At 47.3% G+C, this 11,341-nt stretch overlaps 1 long non-coding RNA gene across 1 annotated transcript; it reads right to left on the reverse strand.

Moving 5' to 3' along the window:
* Nucleotides 1-1,064: 1,064 nt before the first annotated feature.
* LOC112543559 (uncharacterized) lies at nucleotides 1,065-10,728 on the reverse strand. Its single transcript, XR_003086785.2, has 3 exons — nucleotides 10,076-10,728; nucleotides 2,253-2,375; nucleotides 1,065-1,988 (listed from the first exon to the last, which is right to left on the reverse strand). It is a non-coding gene; the product is annotated as an uncharacterized LOC112543559 (long non-coding RNA).
* Nucleotides 10,729-11,341: the final 613 nt, after the last annotated feature.

The following is an 11,341-nucleotide window of genomic DNA, read 5'->3' on the forward strand; positions in this document are numbered from 1 at the left end:
TAAGAATACACAGGTTCTTGGTTTTCCTGTAGTTCTTTGGGGCCACATTACTTTTACTGCCCTTTTCCCAGTTACAGTCTTACTACATCCATGGACATTTCATAGACTCATAGAATATTAGGACTGGAAGAGACCTCGAGAGGTCATCGAGTCCAGTCCCCTGCCCTCGTGGCAGGACCAAGTACTGACTAGACCATCCCTGATAGACATTTATCTAACCTACTCATAAATATCTCCAGAGATGGAGATTCCACAACCTCCCTGGGCAATTTATTCCAGTGTTTGACTACCCTGACAGTTAGAACTTTTTCCTAATGTCCAACCTAAACCTCCCTTGCTGCAGTTTAATCCCATTTTTAATATCTAAGGCAACACCTCCTCCCTTTTTTCCCTGAGCAAGCTGTGCCCTTCCATCCTAACATTCCAATTATGTGTATTATCCCACCATGTTTCTGTGATGCCAACAATGTCATAGTTGTATTTATTTATTAGCACTTCCAGTTCTTCCTGCTTATTCCTCCCTACTTCTCGCATTTGTAGAATCTAAGGGTATGTCTACACTACCCTCCTAGTTCGAACTAGGAGGGTAATGTAGGCATACCGCACTTGCAAATGAAGCCCGGGATTTGAATTTCCCGGGCTTCATTTGCATAAGCCGGGCGCCGCCATTTTTAAATCCCGGCTGGTTCGAACCCCGTGCCGCGTGTAGCCGCGTGTAACCCTAAGGCTTCCTAGTTCATGCCGCGTTTAACCCTAAGGCTTCCTAGTCCGAACTACCTAGTTCGTGCCGCGTGTAGCCGCGCGGCACGGGGTTCGAACCAGCCGGGATTTAAAAATGGCGGCGCCCGGCTTATGCAAATGAAGCCCGGGAAATTCAAATCCCGGGCTTCATTTGCAAGTGCGGTATGCCTACATTACCCCGCTAGTTCGAACTAGCAGGGTAGTGTAGACATACCCCAAGATACTGATTTGATCTTGCCTCCCAGTTTTGCCCTAACCCTCCTTTCTCTCTGCCATTATAGCCCACACTCCCTCCCATTTCCGACCCATCTCCCAGGTCTCCATGTTCTCCACTTACCTATGGGCTTTGCTCACCTGTCCCCGTCAAACCTAGTTTAAAGACCTCCTCACTAGGTTAGCCAGTCTGTGTCCGAATAGGGTCTTCTCTGTGCTCAAAAGGTGAACACCATCTCTGCCTCTTCTTGTTAAGACTTCCTCACTCAGTATAACTTTTTAACATAAAAATGACAGACACTGGGGTCAATCCTGTTAAGAACATAAGAACGGCCGTACTGGGTCAGACCAAAGGTCCATCTAGCCCAGTATCCTGTCTGCCGACAGCGGCCAATACCAGATACCCAAAGGGAGGGATCACAGCAGGTAATCCTCTGTGGAAGAAAACATTGTCCTCACTCTGCATTTGTAAGCAACAAGTAGCCAGAGGCAGTTTTATTACAAGCTGCAGCAAGGGAAAAGCTGATTTGGACGGAGGGAGGAGGGGAAGGAAGACCCCCCGAGACAGATCTTCAAATACAAGCAATTATGAAGCAGTTACATATAGTAATATTAAACAATTAGTCTCCTTCCCATTACAAACACCAATGGCTAACAGTTATTTTAGCCAGATGCTCCTTCTCTCAAGGTCCCTGCCAGAGTCAGCATTCGATCCTTATCTCCGTATGGAGGCGAGAGGCAAAGGCAGCATCTTATTACATCTCTCGCGTTGTCAGGCCACAAACTTAGCCTGACTCTTGCTCTCTTGTTAACAAGACCAAGATGGCTGCACACAAATTCCCTTCTTCCCTTTTTCCTGCCTCCGCAGTCCCCCCTTTTGTGCTTACAGCACAACTACCATTCTAAACCTCTCTTTTCATTAGGCATTGTATTTCTATTTCCAAATTCTAACAACCAAACCCCTGGATGACCGCGTCCAGGTCGGTGAGGCAGATGACTCTGCAGAGCAGCACCCTGTTGATGGCCTTCACCATCTGCAGAGAGAGACACAAAACCGAGGGTCACTGGGGTGCCCAGGTGGCTGGGAGTGTTTGTTCCCTGCCACTGCCCCGCATCCCACTCCCAGGAGCAACTCCTGCTGCAATCCTGGCCACCGCGGGCGGTCTGTAGCACGGCCGGGACAAACCGAACCCTCCCGGGGAGGGCACTTACACCACCTCCCTCTCCATTTTCCCTGGGGCAGCCCCTGTTCTCCCTGCAGCCCCCCTTCCTGGCCCAGTGGCTGGTGAGTGCCGTACCTGCATGAGCACCATTCCAATGATGGATCTCCCCACGCCGAACTGGTTCCCCATGGATCGGCTTCATATAAACTTTCCCTTTAGGCTGCTTGATCCTGCCAGTCTGGCCCTAAATGTTTAATCCTAATAAGTGATATTTTAGAGATAATTATTTTACAGTAAAACCTGTGTTATCCGGCATGTCTGGGGATTAGGGCATGCTGGTAACCGAAAATTTCTGGTTATCTGAGGGGGGGCTGGAACCGTGTAGGGGCCAGGATGTGGCATGCTAGGGGGGGACCACGAGATGCAGCGGCGGGAGTCGAGATGTGGCCTGGTGGGGGAGGGTGGAAGCAGGGGAGGGGGAGGCAGAGATGGCAGGGGCAGCCTGCCGGGGGGGGGGGGGGCAGAAGCCACAGGGGGTCTGGCCTGCTAGGGATGCCAGGAGCCGCAGGGGGAGCTGAGATGGCTGCCATTCTCCCCTCCCCCAGGTACATGCTGCCCACTCATCTGAGGAGTGGTCGGGCACTTAAAGGGCCAGTTTCCTTTTAGTTTGGTTGGGTTTTTTTGTTTTTTTCTTTTCCCAGCATCAGAAATTTGCCGGTTTCTACAGTTTTCCAGATAGTGCAGGTGTTACTGTAGTTACTCAAGAGCCGTGTTTAATTTTGTAATGAACCCTTGCCCCCTTCTTTTAATTGTGGATGTGCATATGCACACTTTCTATACGTGCGTGTATATGGAAGCAAAACTAGCAACCACGGTAGTTTTATTCATTTTGCTTTTCTCCCTTCTGCCTTGCATGTCACTTTGGTACCTCCAAGCCAAAATGCTAAGTATGTTTAATACTAGTAATACCCCAGGATTTTTTTAAATCAGATTTTCTGCTGTTATAGCCCATTTCTCTCATCTCTCCCCCTCTGGCAACAGCCACTGCAAGTGGGAAACTGAAATGCCAGAGCAGGTTTCCTGCGGCAAATCTCGGTGCCAACCATTGTTCTAGCAGCATGCACCTGCTCAATGGTGCTTACAGAGCCATTCCTCAGAATTTTTCTTCCCTGAGGGGTGACAACTAGGAACAACAACCCTCTTAGTAGGCTCATCAAACCCTCCCAAAGCTGTCTACCGCCGCTGCTGTAACCTAATCAGCAACTCCGAGACACAAGCTCTCAGCAAACAAACGCCTCTCCGTGCCAGCTCCCTTGCGTGACAGCGTGCCCTGCCAGCTTTTTCTCACTTTACCGTCTTTCGAAATATCTTGAACATTGTTGCTTATGTCATGGCAATGTTTCCAGCCCTCCTGTTCCCCTGCCAAAATCCGCTATGTCAAAGGGAACCAGGGAGGAGGAGAACAAGAGACACTGCCAAATTAAAGCAATTGCTTTTGCACAACCATCTATTGCCAAAAAGGCTGCCAAACGCAATCAGAAAACTATGACTTGCAAGGAAGTGCCTTTTAGACATACAGCTCGTAGAATTCTGTGCTGAACAAGGAAAGGGCTTAACACACACATTACACATGATGGATTTTCAGTGACTTTCCTCACAAGCTTCATAAAATGGATTAAGTCAGTTAAGATGGATGGAGCTGTTCCAATCAAAAGAACAGAAGGAAATGGCTGTTGAATATGCAGCACTATCTCCGAGGTCCAATCCAGAAAGGTGCTGAAGAACAAACTTCTGAGAGTAGCAAATGCATGGCAAGATTCCAGATTGTACCTCTAACATATGTATAAAAGATTACATTAGGGTTAAGAGCCTTTTAGCCTTTTAGCAAGGCTATTCATAATGAACTTCATTGGACTTTGATGGCATAACTCCATTTAGAATCAGTGGTGGTAGAAACAGTAGATATAAAACAGTCATAGCTAGAGACCTCAACCATAATTGTTGTAGGTACTGTCCATACTCTTACTGAGGGAGTGAATCCCATTCCTGAAGGGCTCACAGTCTACATGGACATGAAAAATTGAGGAAGGGAGGGGAAGTTGAAGCACAGAGGCAGGAAGTGACTTGCCCATAGTCATCTAAGAGGGATGGAGTCAGCCATCTGACATCCAGACCGGGAATCTCAAGAAGCGTGCTGCTTACCGGGAACTCAAATTCTGGATGTGACTGAGAGTCTTCTGAGACTGTTCAGACCTTCAGACCACTACCTCTTCCTACTTCTCCATACGATACGGCCAAGAATGACCTTGAGCAGATCACTGCAGATCATATAGCACTGGGAAGAAGGATCAAGAAGTTTGAGGTACAAGTAGTGTTCTCATCCATCCTCCCTGTTGAAGGAAAACCTCCAAGTAGGGATTGTCGAATTTTGGAAGTAAATGCGTGGTAGGACAGGTGGTGCTGGAGAGAGGGCTTTGGATTCTTTGACAATGAGATGCTGTTCCAGGTACGAGGATTGCTACGAAGAGATGGGATTCACCTAACAAAGAGAGGGAAGAACATCTTCACAGGTAGGCTTCCAAACCTAGCAAGGAGGGCTTTAAACTAGGTTCGTCAGGGGACAGTGACATAAGCGCTGAAGTAAGTGAGCAAGTGGGATACTGGGAAAAAACAGAAGGAGGAAGGTGCAACAGAGGAGGACCCCTGATTCACACGGAGAAGGTAGGGCAAAGAGCTAGTTACATGAACACAAGAAGCCTGAGAAACAAGCAGAAAAAATTAGAAGTCCTTAGCACAATCAACGAACTATGATTTGATTGTCATAACGGAGGCTTGGTGTAATGACTCACATGACTGGAGCATTGTCATGGAAGGGTATAAACTGTTCAGGAAGAAGAGGTGGGGGAGAAAAGGAGGAGGAGTTGCACTGTATGTAAGAGAGCAGTATGATTGCTCAGAGCTCCAGTATATAGAGGGAGAAAAGCCTGTTGAGAGTCTAAAGGCAGGAGCAACAGGGGTGATATTGTGGCTGGTGTGTGCTATAGACCACCAGATCAGGTGGATGAGGTAGACGAGGATTTCTTCAGACAACTGAAAGAAGCTTCCAGATCACAGTTCCTGGTTCTCATGAGGCACTTTAATCACCCTGATATCTGTTGGAAGACCAAGACAGCAGTACACAGGCAATCCAGGAAGGTTTTGGAGAATGTTGGAGACAACAAGTACTGAAGGAACCAACCAGGGGCCATGCACAGCTTGACCTGCTGCTCACAAACAGGGAGGAATAAGTAGGGGAAGTAGATGTGGGTGGCAACCTGGGAAACAGTGATCAAGAGATTGCTGATTTCAGGATCCTAACCAAACGAAGAAAGGAGAGCAGCAGAACACAGACCGTGGCCTTCAGAAAAGTAGACTTCCTCAGTGAACTGATGGGCAGGATCCCCTGGGATGCTAACAATAAGGGGAAAGGAGTCCAGGAGAGCTGGCTGTATTTTAAAGAAGCCTGATTAAAGGCACAGGAACAAACCATCTCGATGTTCAGTAAAAAAGCAAATATAGTAGGCAACCAGCTTGGCTTAGCAGTGAAATCCTTGGTGAGCTCACGCACACAAAGGAAGCTGACAAGAAGTGGAAACTTGGACAGATGACCAGGGAGGAGTATAAATCTATTGCTCAAGCCTGCAGGGGTGTAATCAGGAAGGTCAACGCGCAATTGGAATTGAAGCTAGCAAGGGATGTGAAGGGTAACAAGAAAGGTTTCTACAGGCGTGTTAGCAATAAGAGGGTGGTCAAGAAAAGTCTGGAACCCTTACTGGATGAGGGAAGTAACCTAGTGACAGATCATGTGGGAAAAGTTGACGTACTCAATGCTTTTTTTGCCTCTGTCTTCACAGACAAGGTCAGCTCCCGGGAAAGAGGTGGGAAGCCCTTGGTGCGGAATGAACAGGTTAACAACTATTTAGAAAAGTTGGACATACACAAATCCATAGAGCTGGATCTAATGCATCCGAGTGTTCTAAGGGAGTTGGCAGATGTCATTGCTGAGCCGTTGGCCATTATCTTTGAAAAACTTGTGGCAATCATGGGAGGTCCCAGTCAACTAGAAAAAGGCAAATGTAGTGCCCATCTTTTAAAAAGAGAAGAAGGACAATCCAGGGAACTACAGACCCGTTAGCCTTAAATCAGTCTCTGGAAAAATCACTGAAGGAATCCACAAGGAATCCCTTTTGAAGCACTTGGAATAGAGAAAATTGATCAGGAATAGTCACCATGGATTCACCAAGGGCAAGTCATACCTGAGCAACCTAATTGCCTTCTATGACAAGCTAACTGGCTCTGTGGAAATAGTGAGGGTGGTGGACGTGATATATCTTGACTTTAGCAAAGCTTTTGTTACGGTCTCCCACAATATTCTTGCCAGCAATTTAAGGAAGAATGGATTGGATAAATGGACTATAAGGTGGATAGAAAGCTGGCTAGACTGTCGGGCCCAATGGGCAGTGATCAATGGCTTGATGTCTGGTTGGTGGTCCGTATCAAGCAGAGTGCTCAAAGGGTTGGTTCTAGGGCCGGTTTTGTTCAACATCTTTATGAGTGACCTGGATGAGGGGATGGATTGCACCCTCAGCAAGTTTGTGGGTGACTTTAAGCTAGAGGGAGAGGCAGATATGTGGAGGGTAGGAATAGGGTCCAGAGTGACCTAGACAGATTGGAGGATTGGGCCAAAAGAAATCCCATGAGATTCAATGAGGACAAGTGCAGAGTTCTGCACTTGGGACGGAAGAATCCCAAACATTGTTACAGTCTGGGGACTGACTGGCTAAGCAGGAGTTTGGCAGAAAAGGACTTGGGAATTACAGTGGATGAGAAGCTGGATATGGGTCAACAGTGGGTCCTTGTAGCCAAGAAGGCTAATGGCATATTAGGGTTCTTTAGGAGGAGCAATTCCAGCAGATCTAGAGAAGTGATTATTCCCCTTTATTTGGCACTGGTGAGGCCACATCTAGAGTCTTGCGTCCCATTCTGGGCTCCCCACCATAGAAAGGATGTGGAGGCATTGGAGAGGGTCCAGCGGAGGGCAACCAAAATGATGAGGGGGCTGGAGCATATGACCTATGAGGAGAGGTTGAGGGATTTGGGCATGTTTAATCTGCAGAAGAGAAGAGTGAGGGGGGATTTGATAGCAGCCTTTAACTACCTGAAAGGAAAGGAGGTTCCATAGAGAATGGAGAGAGGCTGTTCTCAGTAGTGACGGATGGCAGAACAAGGAGCAATGGGCTCAAGTTACAGTGGGGGAGGTCTAGGTTGGATATTAGGCAAAACCATTTTCCTGGGAGAGTGGTGAGGCACTGGAATGGGTTTCCTAGGGAGGTGGTGGAATCTCCAACTGTAAAAGTTTTTAATTCCTGATTTGACAAAGCCCTGGCTAGGTGATTTAGTTGGGATTGGTCCTGCCTTGGGCAGGGAGTTGGATTGGATGACCTCCTGAGGTTTCTTCCAAGCCTAAGATTCTATGATTCTATATACTTTAGAGCCATGGAGCCCAACACACTAGCCACATGTGGCTATTTGGCCGGTTAAGTGAGGCTAATTCGCTATGGCAGCAGCCATTACAGTTGCTACTGCTTCAGAACTGGTTGGACACCACGGCTCTAGAGATTGCCTAACTAGAACTAATATTTTTTTTAAGTCTCTGGTTAAAATGAAAGCGAAAGCAGGCATTTGCAAGCCTAGTTTGGTCACCAATGAATTCTTCAGATCACAAAAGCGATTGCAAGAGGCAGACATAAAAGTTTCCTTTTTTTTAATGGCACGCACACATTATTCCTTTATTGCTGAGACAGGCGAATACAATTCATTGTAATTCTTCAAAGCAAAACATGTGAACTTAACACCCAGCCCCTATTAAAGTAAATAGGAATCACATTGCTGGAACTTTGCAAGTGCTTTGAAAATGTACCCGTTAGTGATTACATTCTAGCCTCTCATTTATCTGTTTTATTGTTGTTTCTATATTGCTCCATTTATTTTCCTGACATAAAAATAAACAAACAGTAAATGAACTGCCCTACCCACTCCCCTCCTCCCTCTCTGCTGTTAAATAGTATAAAATATTCCTTCTGCAAAGAAAACAAAATGTTACAAGGGTTTATCAGCTTGAGCCAGGGCATGTGTTACTGTCAGTTTTAAATGGTTTTGTATGTGACCTGTTTTTGTTACCCAATATTTGTTAATTAAAGATTTAGAGAACTGAAAATGCAAACGCTACTGAGCTGTGACGCCAGGTGTGAACATGGAAGCTTAGGCCCATCTTTACTATGAATAATTTGTGCTCGTGGCACATTTTATTCCTTTTTGAATCTTAAGAGGCTATTTGGGCTGATTTTTGAAGGCGGGAGGAGGGAAGTGGTAATCACAAGAACTTAGAAATAAGGCAAGTAGTATATAAAAAAAAATCATTTGTTATTTACCTGTTATTTTTGTGAGGGTGAACCATCACCTTTTTTGGGAGCACTCACGCTGTGCTGCTTTCCCCCAGCCGGCACTGGAAGCACTCGGGCCATGCCAGTATTTTCTAATTAAGGACTTTTTTTGCTTTTCCCGGGCCCAGCCTGGCACCCAATGGAAGCCCACTCGGGACACGTGGCAATTAAAGGGGCTCCAACTACATTTCGGCCCTGACCTTCCCATCCTCCCTCCCCCCCCTCCCCCCCCGCCCTCCAGATCTCCTCAGCACTTTTTTTTTTTTTGATCGACACATTTTTGTCCAGTATTGTTTCTTTAAATCATCTGGCAACCCTAGTACCGGCACCTTTTTTTTTTTTTTTTTTTTAACAAAAAAACACTGCCTAACCCTATGGTCTGAAATACAGTTTCACTGATGTTCCAAGCTTCCCGCCCTCTCTGCTGAGGCCCCACCCCTCTCTGCCCCCCACGGAGAGGCAGGGCAGTACGCCACATGCACACACACCCCCAACCACAAGGAGGGAAGGGAAGGGGAGTGGGCATGCATGCACTAGCCCCAGCCTCCCTGCCCCTGGAGTACCAAGTGAGGGAGGAGGATACGCGGCCTCAGCAACCTCAGTACCAGGGAGGGAGAAGTCCACATGGCTCCAGGCTCCCCACCTCAGACCACAGGGAGGGCAGGGACTGAAGGAAGCAAAACTCCACCCCCAGGATGCCTACAGCAGGCCTTCTGGGGGTGGAGTATGGGCAGGGCCATCCCTGGAAGTTTGGGAAGGCAAAACCTTCCCCCGCCTAGGTTATTGGACACCCATGCCTTGCGTCTACCTGTTAAGAAACTTAACCAACGTGCCGAGTGTGACATGGATTGAGATGCCCAACCCAATGCAAACTGGGAACCCCAAAATCCAGCTGTATGAGCATAAAGCCAGTAGCAAAGCCTCTTTAAATGGACCAGCTATTACCATTTCTTCACCTGAGCTGAGCCATTCGTTCCTCTCAGTTCCCAGACAATTTTAATGTGTGGGGCTCATCTCAATGCTAACCGCCTTGGTTGTTTTGATAGCCGTTCATTTTTTATATATCAAGAACATTCGGACACACTAATGCTAACATCCAGCTCTTGGTGTACAAGTCTGTGTACTAATGACCAGAGCTGGAAAGCAAATGGTTTTCCCATCCTATAAGAATTTTTCAACTCTTGTATATTTGTAGCCCCTGGCTAGAGATGATGTATGGGGTGGAGAGGGGGGGATTGGTTCTCCCACAATTTTGGTGCTTGCCTTGTACTGAGCATGCTCAGTAACATTGTTGAAACCTCTATCCTCATTCCTCCCCCCCCATTCTCTCAATCTCTTCCCCCTCTTCAGAACATGCATAGCCCCCCCCCCCCACACACACACACACAATCCGAAATGGCACCCCTGCTGTGAGGATAAGTACATTAAATACTGTGAGATGCTTAGACATAGCCATAATAGGGGGGAGATAAGTACCTTAGCTAGACAGATATTGTTTTCAGCTTGTAGCACAAAGCCACATTGAAGAGACAAGGGATACATCCAGCCAAATGTTGACAGTGAAGACAGAGACAGTCACAGCACGGTTGAGATGTTCAAAGCAGCGGGGTAGATTTACGTTTGCGTCTCCCATCACTTTAATCTCGTGCCTGGCTTTGAAAATTTCTGACACAAGCTTTAGGGATAATGTGGTTTTATATTTTCCCAAACTCTTTTTTCCTGTGCTTCTCTGTTCTTGTCAACCCCCAGAAATGTAGAAAGTTGAATCCTATGGAATGTGGGTATCTCTGGAAAGGGAGCCTCCAGTTATCTGGTGGGAAAGAAAGTGGCTTTTTTTCCCACAACACTGTGACTATCCCCCTCCTTATTAGTCATTAGCATGGGTCCTTTTGGAACCGAGTTTCCATTGGTCGAGTATCCTGCCGCGGTTCGGTAGCCATTATGGAGCGAAAGTCACAGGAATGAGGCATCATTTACTTCCAGTACGCTGTCCACAGATTGATGCTGTGGAGCTCAGCTGTGTCCTGGCTCCATCCCCCCAAGCCAGTTCCTGATGGAGCAGCAGCCGGGAAGCTTTTGCAGGATCAGAAAAAGGGGAGATGCTGCTGCCAAGGTGGCTGGGCCACTGCCCCAGCGAGGTTATCTGCCTCCCTTTGTGAGCTGAGATTGTGACGGAGGGGTCACATGACCCACTGCCTTAAAACAATGGCACCTGCACGATTTCATTGTGACAGCACGGGCAGAGCAATAAGTCCCTGTACTAGAGCCACTTGCACTTCATTCACATTCCCAGGGAGAAAGCTCCACTGTAAGTAGCACAGTGTTCTAAGGGTATGTCTAGACTGCATCCCTCCGTCGGCAGAGGGATGCAGATTAGGCAGGTCGACATTGCAAATGAGGCAGGGATTTAAATATCCCGTGCCTAATTTGCATAAAAAATGGCCGCCGCGTTTTTGCCGGCTCAGCACTTTTGTCGGCAAAAAGTAGCAGTCTAGAGGGGAATCTGTCGAGAAAGAAAGTCTTTTTCGACAGATCCCTTATGCCTCCTGCAAAGAGGTTTACAGGATCCGTCACCACTGAGAACAGCCTCTCTCCATCCTCTTTGGAACCTCCCTTCAGGTTGTCAAAGGCTGCTCTCAAATCCCCCCTCGCTCTTCTCTTCTGCAGACCAAACAAGCCCAAATCCCTCAGCCTCTCCTCGTAAGTCATGTGCTCCAGTCCCCTAGTTATTTTTGTTGCCCT

The sequence above is a fragment of the Pelodiscus sinensis genome, chromosome 21 (genome assembly GCF_049634645.1).
Source record: "Pelodiscus sinensis isolate JC-2024 chromosome 21, ASM4963464v1, whole genome shotgun sequence".
NCBI classification, from domain to species: domain Eukaryota; kingdom Metazoa; phylum Chordata; order Testudines; family Trionychidae; genus Pelodiscus; species Pelodiscus sinensis.